Genomic DNA, 24,119 nt, shown 5'->3' on the forward strand with positions numbered 1-24,119 from the left:
TTCGATGTGGGCATTAATTTAGATCTAACAAAGGGCAGCCCTTCTAATATTTAAACACGCCGACACTCTCGATAAAACGCTAAAACAGTTACGATAAAGATTTTTGATAAGGCTGGGCTTAAAGCACTTTGAGCCTATCGACACGAATATCTAATACCGAAAATTTTACTAATCAAATACCAAATAGATAGTCTTAAGGCAAATACTACATTATCGAATATTTGTCGAATAATTGGCCTGAATATTCGTCGAGTATAGGCCCATATATTATTTAAAAAACCGGTTTAATAGTCAAGATATTTTAAATTTTAATATCTTAGTAGTAGAACTGAACAATATAATGACGTCATGGGTTACTAATGACCTAAATTAAAAAAACTTAAACTATCTGTTCACACAAAGATGTATCTGCTGAGAGCCAACTAACCAATGACTTGCGTTATTTTGAATAGAATTGCCCTATTGACTCTTTTACTTGAATTTTACTGGCTAACCACAGAAATTGGTTCCCTCGAGAACAAGTTTTTGCTTCACCCTCGCTAGAAACAGCTTGGCGGTGGCACAGGCCGATTAGGGAGGCGGGAATAAGATATAATATTTTCCGAATATTTACTGAATAATTAAGACCAAATAATAGATAAGTTAATCGATATTCGATAAAATACCAAAAGAGGCGATATTCGTATCGATATTCGACTTAATCATTCGGTTAATTTGGTTATTCGCCCAGCTGTCATTTTGTACCACAAAATTAGCGACAGTGAAGTTTCAATTTAAACCAATAACGTACTTTCAAGCTAAATTCCACTTTTGTGTTTTTAAATATTACTGGCCATATTTCTGAATGTCTCACAAGGTCATGTTCGTCCTCTATGTAGACAGAATTTGAAATAATAAATTCTTCCTTCAAATTACTTGAATACCAAATAATAAACATTGATGTACTGAGTAGCCAAATGCCGATTAATATCCTAGGAATGCTTGTTTTCGTTAAATCGTTCACTGAAAGTAGATGGAACTTTATAATTAATCAACCTTCAACCATTTGTGGCTCTAGAAAACAAAACTAACTATTACAGGCATAAGCGCAACAGGCACCTGCCTAGGACGTCAAATTTCGAAGGCCCAATTGGGTAGAAACCTTTTTAAGGAAAAAACACCAACTTTCCTCGAGCTAACGATTAGATAAAAAGTATATTTACTCTCAAATATCAGAGCCCAAAAGTAAGAAATCAGTTTTTTCAAAATAATCAATGGATTATTTTCCTCTCTGCGTGGGTTAGAGATGGTTCCAAAAAGGGACAATGTCAGAATGCCCAGCGACCAGAATAGCCAAGTAGTTCTCGAAATTCCACCAATTTCCAAATATAAATCAGAGTTGTCGTTCTTCGTTTTAACACTAGTTATAATGTGATAGCCGTGAAGAGAAACGGCAGGAGTTAAATGGTAATCGAAAGGTTCATTTTGGAAACTTAGGAAATAATTATTGATCGATACGTCAATGATCTTAAAAAAACAATAACATTTCCTTTTGAAGAAAACACATTTTTTTTATTAAGAAACAGGATGTTTCGGATAGGTCTGTCAATATTTCAAGATTTTATCCTCGGTGTGAATGTGAATCTGAACCAAAAAGGACGAAAGAAATAAAACTATCGGGTAAACCGTTTTGGGATATGGCATCTTGAAAATGAGTTTAAAAAAACATTAAAAGTAATTAAAACTTCATTTAGAACAAAAAGCCGAACATGGCTTTAATTATTTTGTTTCTAAAATTAAAATAACCATACTAATGCCTTCTAAATAAATCAACGAAAGTTTATCGGAAAATGTGTTTTTAACAAATAATAATCAAATTAATAATATAAACAAGACCAACAGTAGTTAGTTTCTTACTGTATATTGGACACAACGAATGTTTTTCAATCAAATATTTTCTTTAAAACATTTTTTTTTAAATGATGAATATAATAAATTTCTGAAGTTCCCCTTCTTGCGGCTCAACTTTTTCGTTATTAAAGCCGATTTTAGAAACTTATTTGAATACATGTATTTACGTTTTAGAGTGAGAACCCTAATTTTGAGCAAAGAATATTTGGAAATATAAAAAATCGTGCTAATTTATTTAATTACATTTTTCGAAACATAAGTCAATTGTCGATAGCAAAGGGTGACGTCTTGAATTAACTAATTCTTATTTTGCTGATATGCAGCTTATGTACAATGGGTGATTTTACAAATCACAGTTACCTCAAAAATTAGAAAACAAGGTTCTGTGCTGTTGATATAAACTAAAGATATAATAAGCAAATTCTACAAGCAAAATCTCGAGATAGAGCAAGATATTCTAAGCGACTTTGAGAAACAAGTACTTTATATATTCGATAACGATCTTGAAACAAACATCAGGCAAGTCAGCTGCCAATCACGTTATGGTATGGTGGAACTCATTGAAGGCATCAATGTCATCAATATCATTTCTAAAGGTTCAGCTCTTAACCAAGCTGACCAAGAAAACCCACACATGACCAATGTTTTATTACATTTAGAACAGTTAAGTTTAAACCTGCACCTTACCTGGCATCTACTTAATTAGATCCGGCAATTTGACAAATTATTTTGCCACAATAGTTTGTGGTTGGCAAACTTTTTCTGAACAAAGGTTCATTGAACCAATAGCGAGCCAATGAAATGAAATAAAACACTTTTCCTCTCATAAGATGCTGGCCAATTTAACAGACCATTTAATAACAGACTTATCCAAACCACCCTTTAAGATTAAACATAACAGAACCCACATTTCATACTAATTTTGCAAGTTTACTCACCGCATTTTTCACTGCTGCAACTAAGTTCCATTCAAGTATCCTTTCAACTGGTATTTTTCTCTCACGAAGTTTGTTTTCTGTTTCGTCATACTTAATGAACTTAATCCTGATTTCAAATACAGTGCATAGTTAGCGTTGATATTAAATGCTAAAACCGATCAATTGTTTAATAAATTTATAATCTATCGATCTTAAGCGATAACGGAGTGATAGAGAAATAAATCTAAGCTGACTTTGGGGGAATAACGTGTCGACTTAAGAATAAAAACTGGAGTGTTGTGAGAGGATAAAGTATTGATTTTCAAGTTATTTCTTGGCCAGAGTATTTCTGATTAAAAGTTAAGTTAAATTTAAGTACCTAGTATTTAAATTTCTTGAATATTTTTAATTAACCATATTGTGAGTGTAAGTATATCACATAAGCGCAATTTGATTGGTGATCTTTAATGGGTTATATGTGGATCATTCATTTAAAAGCTTATTATCTCAGCGTAAATATTTTATAATTATATTATACTGTTTTGATAAAAACTCAGAAAGATAAACCTTTTATTTTAAATTGTAGACACAAGAGTTTAACGGCTTAATAAAATTTTAAGAAATAATCATGAATATTCAACAATTTTACCCATTCGTTTTAAAAGTATAATTAGCCGTTATTTTTCCTACGCTTTTAGTTATCAGTCAGGGAAATTGGGAAAAACTTTAAACAATTGTGTTTGGATGAGTCAACGAGTTAATTAAAAATGTGTTCCTTGTTTGTAGAGTCCGTGAAAGCATGACGCGAGGCTTTAGTGTGTCGTTATAACGATGAAAGGCTCTCACGGTTAAATTAGATTTGTCATGATACAAAACGAAAATTTATTATTTTCAAATGCAAAATCGACTCTTCGCCACCAAAGGGATGTGCAAATGCCACCTTTCTGAGTCGCGAACACTAGAACAACAGGGAACTGCAAAAAAGTGTACAAATTTCAAGAGTTAAATTAACTTAAAATTGGGAGATAGCTCTTATCACGGTTTCATGGTTTTAATCATGATTTCAACCGATTAGTAATAGGCCTTTAACCTAAACGAGAGTTGGTCGCAACCCCGAATTAACTTTGAAAGAATGGCTTCGTTTACATTGTGATGTTTGGTGGCTAAGAATTTCATTTTCGTAAGTTGTAGGATTATGAAAACCTAATTAAAGCCGTGAAAGGTGGGACTAACTTGGTTGGATATGGACAAAATTTGTTACGCACGACGTCACTGTTTAAATAACAATTACAAAAATACAGGAGATAAAATGCCCAATAAAATTTTCTTATTTTAATTTGAAAATATTGCCCAACAACCGAATTCGTATCGAGAACACGTTATCATCAAGTGCCCTAAGTTGAAATGGTAAAAATCTATGATTTTAAAAATAATATCTAAAAATTAACGCTAGTAAGTTGGGGGAGCTGTAGAGTCACATTGCATCAAGGACATGATGAAACACTCATATGCAAAATACACTTGAATTAATGACGAACGAAGACACTATATGACTTGGTTTTAAGGCGGTGCCTTAGGTTTAAGCCTTTCTGAGAGTACAGATAATATTATAAATATTAATAATAATAATAATAATAATAATGTTTGGAAACGATTCTATAATTATTTATCGCAGCCTTCGATATTTTTAACTGAAAAATTTAATTTATTTCGTATAGTCGATCACGATATGCAATATAAATTCTTACTTACGTCGTGTTGCCTAAATTCAGAAGAACATACGAAAACAAAACACCAATATTCAAATCATAACTTTTTAAGTTATTCGGCAAAAGTTGGCGTACAACGTAAGCTTCATATACCTGTATTTGAAAATAATCGCATTCTTTAGAACGTTTTGTAATTTAATTATCGAGTAACAGTCATTGCATTTTTGTTTTTGTTTTGTAGTTTAAATCAGGTGCATCTTTATTTTTTTTAGCGGAAAGCACTACTTAACGGTTCCCCCATGTATCTGCGAGAGTGAATAATCTTATTTATCTTGGATATAACAATTACATTCGTACAAATACGTTTTTCAACATCAAAGTCAAATTAAGAAATGCTCGTTAATTGATTTAAGAAAACAAATATTGTTATTGTATTGTTTTAGTATTATGCATTTAGGGCATGATATTAAGAGATAAACGAACGCTCTTTTTGAATTAATGGACAATGGTAGTCTTTATTAAGTTAGATCAAGGGTTAATAATTCTGATTTCTGCAGATTAACACTTTGTAACTATTCGAGATAAGATAAATCTGAAGAGTAAATTGCGTAGATTCTCTCTGATATTTTCGCACAAAGAACCTTCTGGAAATCCAACTAAGAAATTTACCATTAATGATTGAACACAAGTACGGCCCTCTAAACAAAAACGCAAAAGAACGAGTGCACGTTAGATATGAAAGTTTCGGAAAAACCAATTTGTCACAAGAATATACACAAACAATAAACTTCCCGTGGAACGATGAGAATACCTTTTGAGATATTCGGCCAGCTTGGCGATAATTGATGTATGGGACAGTTGGCTCTGCCTAATCAGCCGAGCGAACAAAAGGCTTTATCTCAAAAATCACTACCCCTTCCACATAACCATTGAGCTGCTATGAAAAATTGAACTTTGAATTTCATAAGCAATGAATTGAATTATATCGGTCTAAACTATCTTGACCTAAATTAGCTCATTTGTCTGTAGATATTTATCAAATGTATCCTATTTTATCCCAGACGTCTGCGACAAGGATGTGATCACTGCTTATTGTTGTGCTGAAATCTGTATTCCTTAAAACAGATTTATTTTAAAGCCAATCACCAATTTCAACAATGTCTCATTAAATTTAAATAAAGATTATTCAGAGACGATATGTAAATGAGTTCGGAGTTTATATTTGTTAATTTCAAAACGATATATCTTCGATATTCTTAAACTTTTTGCTTTTAAAACAAAGTCTATAACGAAATTGAGGTGTGATTTTTAACTAGGTCTTAGCAAATATAGACACGTTTATTAAAATCACCGAATTTGGTTGAAAATGAGTGTGGCGGATTTCCAAACCCACCCTCTCTAGGAAACTGTTTAACCTTTGACCATTGCAATTTCTCTCCCCATTTTGATCCCCTTCGTTGTTTTTAAATAATCTGATTTTTCTGGAACTTTTCAATATAATCACTCTTGCAGACATGTTTAATACAAGTCTATGTTTTGCAAAAGGACAGAAATTTCATCCAAATATCTCTACTTTTTTCGATTTACAATTAAAAAGATCGAAGTTAGTTTTTAGTTAAAATAACAGCTTTTGAAATGAGTACCTTTAAAACAGGTCTTAAAAATGTTTTAAGGGTTATAGTTAATCGATTAGGTTCACAAAAATAAAATTGTGAAAACTAATGAGGCTTCACACGAAAAAATCAATAAAACTCTTTTCTGGTCCTCCCAAGTTTAAAATAAAGTAATTCTACGTTTTAAATGTAAACGTTTCTTAATCAGTTGAAGAAAAATCAATTCACAACGAGTACGCCCCATTTTCGAGTTCAATAATTAGTTGCTTTTTGATATTATAGCTCAAATTAATTTATGTTTAATTAAATTAAAATTTAAAATTATTTCTGTGATAAACATTCCTGTTTTGGTTTTGATAAGTAAAATATCAAATGTTAAAATTTTTAACTTTTTGTATGTTATTTTCATATAAAAAATTCGTGTAATAGAAGCGTTCCCGAACCTACCTAACGGTCTTTTGCCTTCTGCAGATCCGGTTGGAGGGCTAAGCCCAAAACCGAATGCATAGAGACTCCATTTTTTATAGAAAAGGGGAAATTCTTAAAGTTCTAATTCATAAAGGATCCAGTGCATTTCTATTTAATTATATCGTACGAGGTGATAATTCATAAGTGCATTTTATGATAGCTTAACCCATTGCCTAGAAAATAAAGTTTTCCGAAGAAACCCATCAAGTTTACAGCTGTTCTGTTTTTAAAACCAATAATTTCGTTTTATCGCTTCTTACTTTGTCACATATCTTCAAAATATTTGCGAAACGGCGTACGAATCTGATAAGTGTTTGGCACGATGGATTATTCAGAATTTATAAATTATAAGTGTTTAACTTGCGACAGATAAATGTTTCATACCTATTTGTTATAATGGCCAGCGTACTCAAATTTACCGAGCCAATCTAAATTAATGAAACGAAATTGTTGAAGGTGGACTGGGCTCACTAGTTTGCTTCGTCTGGTTCTCGATCCTGACTACATTGAAACCCTTAATAACAAAATGTTGCTTCGCCCATCAACGAAGTTTGCCATGCTTTCACTTAGTGTAATTTCTTTGCTTTATCAATTTCTTTGTATTAAAATTCCTCTGAATAATTAGAGAAAATAATAACACTTTTTGCCCAATTTAAAATTCAGAACCAATTATTTACCGTTTTCCAAATGTGAAAAATACATACCGGATTTGATGATAGTCTTAAAACGTGTTGCGTGATGTTTCCAGTCATTGTTTAAGAACTTAATTACGATATTTAAGAAAAATCTATGAGAGATACATTAAAATTAAAGTCGCAAGTTATCGAACCTGATCATTTAATAAATTTTAAGTATTTAGAGAAAATATGGATGCTCGTAATAGAGCTTGCTAAACCATCACTAAAGAAATGAAACACTGTGTAAAACGTCAGTATCACAATGTTATTAATACTGAATTATGATCTTAGCCAAAAGGCCGAGAAACTGCGGTAAGGTGTTCGACTAGACATATATTCCTAAAAGAATAGATCAACAATCGATATAGGACCTAACAATTGCATTAAAATAACAGTTATTTACAGACTGACCGACATTAGGTGGATATTTATCGAGGTTATTTTCAAAACGAAACCCGGAAAATATCGAATTTCAACGAAAAAGGCCTAAAAATATTAAACGGTACGAAATAATAAATATTTAAGACATAGCTTAGTCCAAACTATGAATACTACCGTCGCGTACTCTTGTATGCATCAAAAAATACAAATAAAAAAACGAACCAAATTTAAATTTCCCATTCAACCGAAACATGCCATATTGGGCTTGAAACTAGCATGCTTTTATCTTCAATGAGAATCGGTGGAACCGGCTTCGGTCCAATTGGAAACAAACGATATTACCGCAACAAGTCTTCAGAAGAAGTCCTTATCAAACAAAAAAATAAGAGTTATCATTTATAAAGCCGATAGTTATGATATGAAAATGGACACTCTTAAAAATAATATGAAACTTAAAGGATTAAATATTTATATAGAACAAGACTATACTTAAATTCAATCCTCAGCGCGACTTCTTTAAAGAGTTTTTGCGAAAACAAAATTACCACTCAAATTTAAATGGATTACTATAAATTCTATTCAAATTGATAACAGCGTTTACAAATTTAAATACCAGCGAGCTAAAGTAGTACAATGTTAATATCTTCAGGGAGTGCTAATTGTTTTAATGTTCAATATAATATCGCATATTATTAGAAGTTCGAACTGTCTTACATATTTAAATAACGAAATTCATATTTTCTTTTTCGTTGAAACATGGTTCACTTATGGACATGGTTGAGTAAATCGAAGAGGTTATGGTTTCTAAGTGAAAAATAATATCGAGGTAGAGTTAATTGAAAATGCAATAACCAGAATTTTATTCGATTAAAATACAAGATTTATAACTTTGCGTTATATATAGGCCTCCTGATACTTCCATCACGGAATTTATGGTAATATCTGAAGAGGTTGGGAAACGCTGATAGTGAGAAAATTGTTTTAGGAGACATTAATATTGACCTTTTGAAACATAATAATTCTACTAAGAAGTTTTCGGAATAAGTAAAAACCTACAATTTGAGCCAATATCATAATTATTATATTATTTTCACCAGAAAGACAGAAGTTGGATGAATAGCGAATCGGTCCTGACTATCTTTAATGTTTTCAAGGTGAATTTAAAACTGATCTGCTCTTCTCTGTGGTCACCCCAAGGTGCTCTTTTGAAACGTTTTCTCTGGCTTTAACCATATAATGACACGTTTCTAATTATTTAAAGTATATTTTCCGAGGAAGAGAATACGTTAGCTCACTTTAAATAAAACATACATATTTAATGATCAAAACACGTTTCGCTATAACCATTAGTACGACTTCGCAGGGAACTTTAAATTCACGTTCAAACGGCTGAAATTTCTCATACTTATTATAATAATTACAATTCTTTCGCCGGTTCGGCTCTCCCAGTAATGTTAATCTATAGGAACCCCTCTAATTTCTATGATATATATTTGAAACTTTGAAAACGTTTAGCTCTGATTAACACGAATAAATGAGTATTTGTACGTTTCTATTTTTTCCGAGAACAAAAGTTCATATAAACTAAACATTACACTGTAATGATCAAAACACTCTCCTCTAAAACCATTATACTACTTATCTTAAAGCCGATGGTTCTACAATTAATGTCAATCATGGAATAACACTCATATCTGTGAAACATTTTTAACTGATTAAAACCTTTTTGTTTTAATAACTATGAATATATGATAAATTGTATTTTTTTATTCTCAATGTTTTACCGAAACTCATATTTAAATATAGGAACGGTTACGAAAATATAATTTTATTTTTTTTTCATTATTTACAACAATTACATTCAATTAAATTTAAACATCGCCCCTTTTCTCGATTGACGTCCAAACATCAAATTGACAAAATGGTTATCTACAAATCACACACTTTCAAAGATCCACGGACAAAAGAACTCAGAAAACGGCGAGTAGTTTTAGAATGACACTATTTTTGGATCATGTTATCTGCAGATAAAAATAAAAATGGTAATGTTTATGGTACGCCATAACGGTATTGAAATCAGAGTTAAAACTAAGAATTGACTAAATAAAACTATGCTGTACATGTAGGTACTTAAAACATATCCTAAATGTGAAATTGATCTTTGATGCTTCTGAATGACTAATACATGAAAATGATAGTTACTCGTTGAAAAACTTAAATAACTTAATTTCCTTTTACAAGCTTTATAAAACAATGGCAAGTCGTAAGCTTAGAAAACAATACTATTTTTGTTTTGACAATGAAAGGGTTTATTATTATTATTATTATTATTCTATAAAATAAAATGAATTAGTAGCAAATATAGAATATGTTAATTGCTTTTACGTCAAAAGATTGATTCTTCGCGACTGTAGCACCCACTCGTAGACAGGAAAATGTCAGAGACTGTGACTTTAGAGCCACATTAAAACTTTTACAATTCATTTTCTAAGAAATATATTGGTTTTTATTAAGAGCAATTTAATCACTTTTGGTTACCGTGGGTTGATAAAAGGGAGAACCTCTAACCAGGAGACATCCGGGAGTGATTTTTAGGAATTTTCTGAAAACTAAATAATTAAAGAATATTTTTCTTATATTGATAATTTAAATTCTATTTAATAATGCTCACAATGATTCTTGTTGGGTAGGAAGAACAAGTGCACCTGAAGGATTAAAACTAATATTCCAATTGAATGCGATACAAAATCATTATATTTGGAATAAAGAAGGAACGATCTTCTATGCGACTCTTGATGTACATGCTGATTTTGCTTGAGCTAGGTGGATCAACAAGACTAGGTGCGGATCATGTATTGCTAAAAGATACTAATTTAAAATAATAAAATATATAATTAACAACTTTGTTTGTAGATGATGTGTCCATTTCAGAATTGTGTAGAAATCATTAAAATATAAGGATAATAGTGAGACAAAACAATTACAGCTACAATCCTAAACAAAATTGTTTTTATGATATATTTAGGGTCAGAAATATATATATAAAAAAAACCACTATTTTGGGTAAATGTATATACCCTTATGGGTTTTCTGTCCCAAATTTAAAACTTAAAAAGGTATATAAACGGTGTTATATAACACAGTAAATAGTGTGGCTAAAAGAAGTGGCTTACCACTTTAAATGAAGTAATGTAGAACCCTTATGACAGTAGTGTTACACCCTGAAGGGAGCCTTTAAGTACACTGAAAGAAGTAGGCTTGTACCCTCCAGGGAGTAGCTGAGAACTCTGATTTAGTTTTTTTACAACAAACGGTGTAATAGACGAGCCAAAACGGAGGTCCAAAGAACCCTCAAACAGTGTAAATAAACATCCTTAAAGGAATAATGCTGTTTAAGGTGTAAAATAACATCCATTATAAACCTCCCCAGTAGCACATAGGCGCCGAAATACAGTTGGTTAAGAGTCCATGTGTCGGGTAAGAGTCCAAAGTTTGTAGACGGTTAATATTACCATTGGCCGACTGTCCAAATAACTGTCGGTGGTATACTTGTTTCGGGTCTGATTACCGACAGTCGGCCGACTGTTCAAATAACTGTCGGTGGTATACTTGTTTCGGGCCTGATTACCGACAGTCGGCCGTTGTTCAAATAACTGTCGGTGGTATACTTGTTTCGGGCCTGATTACCGACAGTCGGCCGACTGTTCAAATAACTGTCGGTGGTATACTTGTTTCGGGCCTGATTACCGACAGTCGGCCGACTGTTCAAATAACTGTCGGTGGTATACTTGTTTCGGGCCTGATTACCGACAGTCGGCCGACTGTTCAAATAACTGTCGGTGGTTTACTTGTTTCGGGCCTGATTACCGACAGTCGGCCGACTGTTCAAATAACTGTCGGTGGTATACTTGTTTCGGGCTTGATTACCAACAGTCGGCCGACTGTTCAAATAACTGTCGGTGGCATACTTGTTTCGGGCCTGACTACCGACAGTCGGCCGACCGTTGCATTAAAGGTCTCTTTGTAGACGGTAAAAATTACAATTGGCCGACTGTTCAAATAACTGTCGGTGGTATTCGTTTTCAGGCCTGATTACCGAAATGTTGGAAATCTGAACATAATTAAAAGATTTTTGAAAATTTCATTTTGATACAATTATCTTAACGTTGGAACTCAACGGAAGCCTGAGCGTAAGAGATGTCAGCTGAATAGCGACTGCCATGCAATAATTGGTGAAGAATTTCACTATTAATTGCAATGGACTGCTCACATATAGGTATATTAGTTTTACTGATATCGGCAGATTTATTATAGGGTTTGACCCATTTATCCTCGTGAAGGCCCACCGAAACCTGTTCCGGATTCCACTAAAACCATATTTCCGGGACCTAAAATAGCCGTAATAACTGGTGATTACTTTGCGTTTATGGATAAAAACTTTGGCAGAACGGCCAAAACCCGGGCCACCAGGCTGTTTGTCATCCGGTTTTTTATATTAGTCGGTTTTGTCGAGGGTTTTGTTGCTTATTCATCAGATTTATGTTTGTCAGAGAAAGCCAATTATTTTGTGTCACGTCATTTAAAAATTATTCAGAAAGAGGTTTATAGGGTTTATTCGTGAGACTTGTAGAGAAAAGGACGGCCATGACTCTAAGGCTGGGCTTGTAGGCGTAATAGAGAATTACCCTAACCTTCTGCTATAACGATAACGACGTCACAAGAATACCTATAGACTAATAAGCTAACAAACAACGGATTTATAATGCGTAATGACTGTTTATTTGATAATAATTAGTACAATCTTAAAATTCAGAAAAAGAGAGGTTAACGACGTAAAATACTGTCCTTTAGAAGCCTAAGTTAATTTAGGCTTACGAAACGCCTTGAATTAGCCTCATTAACTGGACTGTATGTATTACACTTTTTTCGTCCTTAACCTCTCTTACATAATATAACATTCGTAATTAAATTTATCAAGTTTACAATTGTGAACAGATTGCGTCTATTAGCAAGAGGCTCCTGAGACACACATGTCGCCGGTTCTGACTGGAGGCGGAGTGCAAGACGAAGGAATGGTCTTCGAAGGATCGTTCATGAGGCATTTGAGAAGCCAATCCAAACCCAGCCCGTTAAGCAGGCCTCCCAGAAGGCCGCAGAGTTTCTAAAAGGCCGAGCTTGCCCACAAGACCGTTCAGAAGACCAGTGCCCGTGGCCGTAGCAGCATTCGGGGTCTGACAGAAATTGTCTTCGTTGCCGCACTTGCAGCAAACGTTTCCGTCTTTGACGCCAATGACGCAATTGGGGATCGTCTCATTGGCAGCAGCTTTGTCGCATAAGTTGCAAGCACCAGGGGCGGCGATAACCGAAATCATCAGATCTGAAATCACAAAATCAACATCAGTTTCATCAGCTGCAGCCAATTAGTTTTACCCAAGCCACTTCTGTTTCTCTTTAAGGGGAATAATGTTTAATAAGTTCAATGATAAATAAACGAATTCCAGGTTTTTCATGCAAGGTTCGCTGTTCATTGACAGGGCTTGTCACCACCCTCCTACGCATTGTAACCCGGCCATCTGAATTAATGGCTTCAAAAGTCGCATGATGACTTAGTCCTAAGGCGGTGCCTTGGGTATTAGCCTAGCTGATTATTATTTAGAGTGATATGGGAATTTGTGTGTGAAGTGTGTATTTGACATTCATTTGTTATCGTTACAAATAATAATCAAAAGATTCGTAACATAACATACTACCTTTAATTTCCCGATAAAATATTATATCACCTAAAGTTTGGGTTATAATTGACTTATAAATGCCGAGTCATCCTGACGTTAAGCAATCTATATAAGCCAATGGTCTAGTATCCAAGAACTCTTAAGGAACAGTCACATAGTACAAATAAACCGGTCCTTGCATTTCATGGGGTTTGCATTATTGTCTAAGCGGGACCAAGGTCCACACTCAACGGAGCTCGTGAAGACGGTTGGATTAGTGGGGTATACTGAGGTCTTCATCGTCACTATTACTATTATACTAAGAATATAGAATGTAGAATCTTTCATGTTTTTTAGAATTGAAAAATTAATTAAATAACCAGCTATAATCCCAATATAAAAAAAATTGTTTGAACTTACGATGGGAAACCAATAGGAAAAGAAGCATGATCAATTTTCCAGGCATTTCGTCTCGTGAATTGCGATGACCTATTTCAATTGAGAAGATAAAAAGGATTGAGTGACAACGTTTTGTGATTTTTGCCAAATTTTAGGGCAAGCAAAGGGGCAACGCCTATGCACTTAAAGCTTCTGAACCCAAAATTAACAGCACCAAATATCCTTCCAACATATCACTTAATTAATTTCCGGTATAAAGTTATTCACACAGTAACAGAATTTAGCATAATGCTTCGTAATTGCCGTAAAGGTTGAATAAGAGTTGTCTCTAGAAATATATCTCTTCTCCAAAGAAAGATTTGCCTCTAGATAAACTTATTTTTTCAAAGAATTTCTTGCCACCAGAGAAAATTGTCTAGACACAGAATTTCGTTTAGAGACACATCTCTCCAGATATAAAGTTTTTACCGTAGACAGAATCTGGGAGCGCTTCGAAAAGAATAATTAAACTACTTAATTACGAAACCGACAAGTTTAAAGGTGGTATATAGAAATCTCAATATCTAATACCAAAGTTGCTCTGCAAAAACCGCTGCTGAGAATGAGAAGGACTTACCAACGAATGAAGAGAGCTGGATGTTGCTTGCTGGAAGTGTGAAATCCCCGTATTCGCTACGGCGTTTATATAGTATCTTAAATGTTAAAGTTGAGTCTACATTTCGTCCGTACAAGGTCGGAAGTTACGGTTCTTCCTGCAGATGTCGAAATTGCCGGATTGATAAACCGATGCCCTAAATCAATTCATTTTCCCCTTGTGAAGAAAATCCGGTTTACTTCATTGAAAAGCACATGTTTCGGATGCATGTGAGAATTATGACTAATAAATCTAAAGCGAAAATTATTTAGTTTGACGTAGTTTCCCTACAGAAAAGTTGATCTCGTCAATGTCACCCTCCAAATGAATGTATGCCTACTCCAATGGAAAGTAAATGTTTTCGGAAATATAGTATTGATTTATTCGAATATATATCATTTGTTGTGAAATGTAGTGTGAAATCGTCAAGTCATTGTTGCCTCCGCCGAAAATTAAATTAATTTATTTTTCTAATTGACATTTTTGATTAGGTTTTAGTCGTATTATTTATAAATGATACTTTGATAGTTAATTTACAGAAAAATTAGTTAATTAAAGGACAAATAAGCATCGTATTAGAAGAGAAGCTAATGGATCTCTTAATTCAAAAGAATGACCTTCTCAAACAAAACGAATGTTTAAAATAGTCAATTTTATAATTTAATAAATTTAATAATATTTCTTGAAGCCAGCATTAATGAGATTTTCGAATTAGGTCACTGAATTTTCAAACTGAAATGTCGAGGATGTTTTTGAAGGGCCACATTGTTGTTTGAAAAATCTGGGTGTAAATAGAAAACAAAGTAATGATTAATCCGGACCAACAAAATATATGTCTTTTCAAGCCCTTTTTCCCGGGAAATGAATTAAATTTCCTCACAACTGTTATCCTTTAAAGCATAAAATAAAGGGACTCGAGAAGTGTTCCAAAAACACCACTGGTAAAAAACGGTAAATATTGGTTTTTAGTGTATAATTATATGGGAAATCAAGAAAATTATTCAACAAACAAAATTTGTGATTTATTTGCATTTTATGTTTTTTGAAAATTTCAGTTTTAAATATAATAGTTTATATTGTAGATTTATAATTCAAATATGGTAAAAAATTCATGGATATTTATTATTAACCATTATCTACCATAATTTTCCACTTTTCCCATTTAAAACCATAACGTTATTAAATATTATTTACCACATTATTTACCGCCGGTGAAATACCAGTTCGGAACACTCGGACTCAAGCTATCAAAGTTAATTTTTTTCACTAATTAAAGGGAGTTTTCTGATTCGAAAAATCAGCTGCTAACACGCATTATAAACTTGTGTTTAACGTTATTAGCTTCATTCATAATCCCTTTAATGACTCGTTTATTTTACCGATAAAGGGTACACAATTTGTGAACGATCTTTGATTTTGCAAAGAGGAATTGAACCATTAAGGAAAAATGGAATTGGTTGGGTTAAGAATGCGTTATCGTGTAGGATGACATAATACTTTAACTGGTGTAATATCGAAATTCGCTATTGAGACCTTCGCGAAATGCCAACAAATGTAACGTGTAGATTAGTTATCTGACGTACGTTGTCATTTCGTATGGCCCGCATACACGACTTCGGTAATTTTCCATGCAGGAAAGCGAAAAGAACTTTCACGTATATTTATTACTCCCAGGAGCATATCACCGCAGAGAGAAGCATCCACGAAGAACGTATTTATTTATACTTGAGGAAGAACACAATCTCCAGAAATAAATTGTCTTGAGCACACCATATTATGGAAATCTGGACTGATTTGTAGACATATTAAAAATTTGAAATGTCTTTCAGTAGATAAGTTCTTGGTCTTTTCACCTTGATTAACGATAATTTTGGGTATCCTATGGAAGCTATATTTTTCCTTTGACAAATGTGTCACACAACAAACACGCCCTATGTTAAAGTTAAAATAAGATTGAGCAATAGCAAACCACACAAGCAGTACAAAAACTTTATAAGCATAACTCTTACAACATGGCCGCCAATAAAAGTACCGACTTCAGTGTTGAGATGGCACTAGTGTATTGCCGCGGATATTCAACTGATGAGACTCTATAGCGAAGGCTTAAACATTAAAATAGGTTTCATGGGATCGTTGTGAGCTGAGGGAAGGTTGCTGCCTGGATTAGCAATAGTAGTGTCTACCTGGATATTGCACTTCAGAAAAATTCCAACCACAAATGGCTTTAGCGAATCGCGCGCAAAACGAGGCCCGGCTGTTTATTTTATTTATAGGGGCATGTATTGTTTAGATCGAAATATATTATCTACTCTGTTTAGATTAACTCTTTTACCTTAAAAACATAGTAAACGAGTTTCAATAATCAGAGTCAACATATCTTGGCAGTGAAATAAACGTTGGCACGTGTTTAATTCTTGTCTCGCTCAAAGTACCACCTGGGCCAACCGAGACAAAATAAAAACACTCGATAAAATGACTGAAACCGAGGGGCAGATCACTTCCTTGATTAACGACGCACCCATACAAAGATTAAATCCATTTTATCCGTGATTATTTTGCTTAAATCCGATTTAATCACGATTATGTTGATTACATAACTTTAAATCATGTTTAAATGATTAAATCGGATTTAAATGATTAAATCGGATTTAAATGATTAAATCGGATTTAAATGATTAAATCGGATTTAAATGATTAAATCGGATTTAAATGATTAAATCGGATTTAAATGATTAAATCGGATTTAAATGATTAAATCGGATTTAAATGATTAATTCGGATTTAAATGATTAATACGGATTTAAATGATTAAATCATGATTAAAAAGATTATATCATGATTAGAATGCTTAAATCACGTTTAATCATGATTCGAATGCTTAAATCACGTTTAATCATGATTCGAATGTTTACATACGATTTAATCATAATTGAATGATAAAATCTGATTAAAATGATAAAATCTGATTAAAATGATAAAATCTGATTAAAATGATAAAATCTGATTAAAATGATAAAATCTGATTAAAATGATAAAATCTGATTAAAATGATAAAATCTGATTAAAATGATAAAATCTGATTAAAATGATAAAATCTGATTAAAATGATAAAATCTGATTAAAATGATAAAATCTGATTAAAATGATAAAATCTGATTAAAATGATAAAATCTGATTAAAATGATAAAATCTGATTAAAATGATAAAATCTGATTAAAATGATAAAATCTGATTAAAATGATAAAATCTGATTAAAATGATAAAATCTGATTAAAATGATAAAATCTGATTAAAATGATAAAATCTGATTAAAATGATAAAATCTGATTAAAATGATAAAATCTGATTAAAATGATAAAATCTGATTAAAATGATAAAATCTGATTAAAATGATAAAATCTGATTAAAATGATAAAATCTGATTAAAATGATAAAATCTGATTAAAATGATAAAATCTGATTAAAATGATAAAATCTGATTAAAATGATAAAATCTGATTAAAATGATAAAATCTTATTAAAATGATAAAATCTGATTAAAATGATAAAATCTGATTAAAATGATAAAATCTGATTAAAATGATAAAATCTGATTAAAATGATAAAATCTGATTAAAATGATAAAATCTGATTAAAATGATAAAATCTGATTAAAATGATAAAATCTGATTAAAATGATAAAATCTGATTAAAATGATAAAATCTTATTAAAATGATAAAATCTGATTAAAATGATAAAATCTGATTAAAATGATAAAATCTGATTAAAATGATAAAATCTGATTAAAATGATAAAATCCTGAATAAAAAGATTAGATCATGATTAGAATAATTAAATCACGTTTAAATTGTGATTAGATTGATTAAATCGTTATTAGATTTTATAATCTCGATTAATTTATTTAATCTTGATCACCCTGATTTAATCACGATTATCCTGATTAAATTATTTTACTATGATTAAGACGCACCCAAAATGGAAGGGACCTGCCCCTCGACTGAAACCGTCCGTACTAGTGGTACTCGAACATTTCTGTACATAACGATAGGTGGCGGTGCGACTATTTAAACTGGCAAATTACTGAAAGCAGACAATTTGTTGACTGCAGTGTAATAAATACTGCAGTCAACAACTTGTCTGCTTTATTTAATTATGGTGTTAAGGTAAAAGAGTAAATTTAAACATAGTAGATAATATAATTCGATCTAAACAATATATTTGATACAATGCGATTCTAATATTAGCCCTTCTCTTTGAAATGTTTTATGGTTGTACAAAGGATTTTAACTCACAAGGAGACTACCCGAGGTGGTTATCACCGATTTTGTTGAAACTCGGGGGTTAGGTAGACCTTATGGTAGTATGAAAATTGCCAAAGGGAAAAGTTGCAATGGGCATTAGTTTTCCCATGGCAGCCGACTGCCCCTGACACTGGTAAGACACTTCGAACTCACTGCACCTCTTTCACTTAGAAACAACCTATTAATCAGTAGCATTCGAATGTTTAATCTATTAGTCTAGGGCAAGATCTGTAATTATATTCCCATAAACGTCATAAACTGGACTTATTTATCGACAAGCCCCATGGCGGACAACCCCCACCCTAACACTCGCAAGACTATTGTTGTCGAACTCAACGCACCTTTTTACCTACAATCCGCCTATAAATATGTTGCATACATAGTTTCCAAGTATATGCGTCATAGCGGGCATTTTAACCTTTAAGACTATCTTTTCGAACACAGCGCCACGTTTTCACCTACAATCAAACCTCAAACCTTTTGCATTAATTTTTTTAAATCGCTGGTCGCTCCGGTTTAGGGTTTCTTATGTGTGTATTACTCCATGGTTTCGTTACCGACTCGCTGAACCGTACATTTGTCGCCGTAGCTCAAGAACTATACCAGATATGAACTTCTCCTTTTTAAGGACTCAATGGGAGCTTAATTTTAAACTGTATACCAAATTGAGTTTAAATCGTTTCTGTAGGGTTTGCTGTAGAGCGGTCGGCGAGGAGAAGATGGAAGAAGAAGAAAAATTAAGCCTTAATTTGCCCCATTACTACGAAACGTCGCCTCAACCCTGTTCGATGGAATTTGTTTAGGTTTGTCGCGTTCCTGTAACCTTTCAAACGATACATCACTTGTTTTGATTCGGCCTATAGTTTTTGAGATACGAGGGGGTAAAATCGGCTTCATTCTGACTCGAGATAATGTAGCAAGTGCACGGGTAGGTGCGCTACTATATACCCGGACCTTGCATAGGGACTACCGTCTCTTTTGATTCTGTTGATCTTCATCGCAAATTTTTAATTTTGCAACAATTTTTTATCTTTATCAATTCTTTTTAAATAAATCGAAGTTTAACAATTAAATGGCGAAATCTAAGGAACAGGTTAATTATTCTTCTAAAAATAAAGCTACATTTTGGAAAATGCAAGTAGGTGACTAGGTTACCTGATACATACTCTAGAAATAAACCTAATCGCTCAGTATCTTCCTAAATCCTGCCCTGGCTATTTGATCCACATTCTTTGCGTGGAAACAAATAATTATCCTTAAAAATATATAATTTGACTATTGGTGACGGAAAACTATCACTACGCCTCGTATTATTCACCGTTGTAACCTAGATAGGTAGCGGCTAAAGGCGACACTATTAGTTTTTCCTGATCATTATTGGTAAATTTGACTTATCAAAATTACATTGAAGTATCAATTTTTTATTAAGTTAATTTAAAAAAGTTTTCATGACTTTTAAATTGGCTGTAGCAGACACTAGATCATAGGTCTTACCTCGGAGAAGCTAGCTCCGTTACGCCACCTAGGCCCGTTTCGCGCGCGAATAAAATTGGCTCTAATTGCATATTGACATAATATTGAGATTTCTATGTAAAAGAATATTTCAGATATATATGTAGTTTTGTCTGCACGTCGCGTGTCTTACTACACCTAAGAATATATAAACATTTGGGATATTCCCATGGGTATTGCAACCTTTTTAGGAATTCTGCATCGTCATGTGATTGACAAAAATATTCATAGCCCTTGATAAAAGATATTAATTAGCCAAGGCGGGGAAATGATGACAAAATGCGAGTCGTGGCCTTATCGTGGAGTGAATTAAATCCGAGAGAGGGGGTTACATACAGGGGAAAGTAAATAAAAAAAGTGGTTGAGATTCGAATTCAGAATCGAAACCCTTTGTCTTTAATTAATCAAAAAATCTTTATTTAACACAAGATACAAAAATGAATAAAATGCGGAGGGGGGAGCAGAGGGGATAATTCTTTTCGTTGGTAGGATGGTTAGGCCATCTCTAGTATTATTTATTACTTTTAAGCGGGGAATAAAATGCACAATAAAAACAAGGAAACACTCTGACTAGTTAAAAAATTATCTTACGATTCTCAATAGGACCAGTCCCAACCTCTTTAAGTTCTGACTTTGACTTAAATCAGCGGAGGGGGAACAAAAACAACAATATACACTAAACTGATAACTACAATTAAAATAAACACTACAATTATGACTGGCTACAATTAATTCTAAAAAACTCTAGATAACTTTGCAAAAAATACTTCAGCGAGGGGAAAATCATGAACGGCAAAGTTTACTCGTAACAGTATAACGAAAGGGATATGAGCTTTCGACCTCGAGGGGGCTTAATTTAACCTTTCCTCGGACAATAGAGTGGGATTGCACCTTTCTTAGAAATTTTCGTCTCTAAGTGAAACAGTTATTTCCGACTTTTACCCTGGATATTCTACGGGGGGAGGGGTTGAAATTTGGAACTTATTAAGGGAAAGTAGTCGAGATCCATGAAGGCGCAGATATTGAAAATGTTTAAGGTTTAAAGAGATTTGTTTTTGGAACTTCCCATAGGGCCTTAAACAACGTTAATGTATAAAAAAGAGCCAGTGCAAGGCCCAGTAAACGTTTGGTATCTCAATAAACAACACTTACGATTGGTATCACAAAAGTTGAATCACGAAAAAGGCGAAGTGAAGCCGACATCGTGCTTGGACGGAAACCAGAATGTGTCTACCTTACGTCTCTACAAAATATCCTATATACGATGATATTAACCACCATAGTAGAAAAACCCCATGAACAAAGCCCTAACCACTCACGACGTGGGGGTTATAACAAAAGAAGTACTACCAGCGTAGTAGTAAAACTAGTAAACCATGTTATGCACGATGTCCGCTACAAACCGAGCTTCTAAATAGCTACCGCAGCGCTATTTTGAAGCTAGGCAAGAAAAATACAAAAATACGAGGTAGACTACAATTCCTGATACGACGCCATATTTTTCAAATAAAAAGCTTATTTCTGGCGTTGATTTTAAATCGTATAGACGTCTGATACGTTGTTGTTACTAGCTCGTGCATATATATTTCGCAAATTAGTACTCGTAATGAGTTATAAGCTAATTAATTTGCTTTTTTTAAATGTAAAATTAAAATTTTGTATGAACATAAAATAAATTAAACGGTTAAAGGAGTTGGCAACGTTCTATGTAAGCTAATTATCTGGATGAGTTTAATTTATGTGACATAAGTCATATACTAAATTCTATCTATCATAGTCTGCATTTTTAAACTTTTCGTTTAAAGTAGAATCATTAATTAATTAACCTAATTAATCCATGGTAGAATTACACATAACAACAAGGAGCTTTATACAATTTTTTCATGCCTAATGAAAATCTGAAGCTCCACACAAGTCGAGTAAGCGCTGGTAGTAAAAAAGTGACTGAAGAGGTACATTAAAACAACTATGTTTCTTTCTAGAAAGGTCTATTAGAATTTATTGTTATCGGAAGAAAACCATGACTTATCTTTTCTAAGCCAAATGGCAAGACACACGGCTGTCTTTGCACTTGCAGGCTCTCTTTATAGGCAGATAATGTCATATGTTGATCGTGAAAATAGAAGCTATAGTTGAACACAGTCTTGTTTAAATTTATTGCAAATCTCTTTTTTCTAGTTTAGTTTCCGTTATATATGTATATATACAGTGATTTCAGTGTCACGTGATACGACGTCCCCTATCCTTTTTCCCATAAAGTAAAAATCCCTCACAAAATGCCGGCCATTGGGAAAGCTACGGAGTGAAACTACTCTATATGTATTTATAGAAGATAAATACTGTCGTTTTACACGTAATCCTTTACAATAAAAAACTTTCTCAGTTAACTGTTACAGTTTCAAGGCCCAAATTTAAGGGAAGGGTTTTAATTTATATAAAAGGTGAGGAATATCGATGGAAATTATTTTAGAAATATTTCGCTTTTGAAAATTCCAAAAACTCTTTAAACCTAAAACATTTTCAATATCTGCGCCTTCATAGATCTCAACTACTCCCCCGTAATTCAACCTTTCAACTGATTTGATAAATCATTTTTTATTTAATAGCTGTCCCTTTTCTCTGCCTCACAGGGAATATTTTGCCTAAAATTTATATTAGTTAAAGAAAGCCATAAGTTGTAAAATAACTAGTTTTTATTTTTAAAAAGGTTTTTAATAGAACAGATCAGAACTTCCCGGCCGATAAGTAAAGCCGTCATGTCAAAAATGTTTCAATAAAGCAAAACCATTGGTAGGCTTTCACCTACTGTCGAGTAAACCATGTTATTTGTTGCAGTAATAACAAAGCCGTGTAGCTATCGCTAGCCTCCCTAATACTGAATCTTGGGCATAAAAATCGCTTAAAATTTTAAAATTTGAAAAAAATAGCTTACGTTTTTGATAGCATTCAATACATTAATTATAATCTTCTTTTAAATAATCAAAACTGAAAAAAGTTAAAGCTCTGGAGTTAACATAAAATTATATGTTGTTGACGAAAAGAATCTACTTGGATATAAAATGAAAACAAAGTGATTGACAAGGTATATCTTTTACCAAACACGAGTTCCGAACGGTTCATATAACACTGTTATAATCTGAAATATAATTTTTATGTCGCGTTGCAAGTATCAGCTGATCAGCTAAGCTAATACCCAAGGCACCACCTTTGCCCTAAGTCATTGCTTACTAGCAATCTTTGTCACAAATTTACCATCAGGTGTTTTAACTGAATGAGTTTGAATAAGTCTTTAAATAAATGAAGTTAATGAACTGATAAAAAATTGGTATAAGGTTTTGTACACATTATGGTGATCAAAATTTTAACATGACTAGCATTTAAGAGGACGAAAGTGTTACCGAGAGTAAAATGTGTCCTTTTAGGATTAAATCGTTTTGCTTCCATGCGTTAACTCCGAAATAAATATTTAAATAAATACTGACCAGTATCACATGAAGCTTATGCCCCAGGATGCAAAAGCACTTTTGCCACAAGCTTTTAGCTAATTTTAGTGAAATGACTTACACTTTTTTAATATCGAAAAACTTTTGATTATATATTTAACATTAACGTGTACAACCTCATATTTAAAAAACCAGCAAATCCAGAGCGAGCAGTCCCACTATTAATTTCCAGGGACTCCCATACATCTCTATTAGAGACATTCAAGGATAATCGTTCCGCTGTACACATGGGCGTGGCTAAAACAAATCAGAAGAGCAAGCCATGCCATTTTAGGAAGAGTAGGCATAAATTCATCGCATCCTACGTCCAAAGGTGCGGAACTCGTCAACGCATAAAAACAAAATGAAGAAAACCTCCAGAAAGATGACACCAGCCACTGTCAGAGGACCTGGGGAGATAATG

This window comes from Leiobunum rupestre, chromosome 1 (genome assembly GCF_980474605.1).
Source record: "Leiobunum rupestre chromosome 1, qqLeiRupe1.1.hap1, whole genome shotgun sequence".
In the NCBI taxonomy this organism is placed as follows: Eukaryota; Metazoa; Arthropoda; class Arachnida; order Opiliones; family Sclerosomatidae; genus Leiobunum; species Leiobunum rupestre.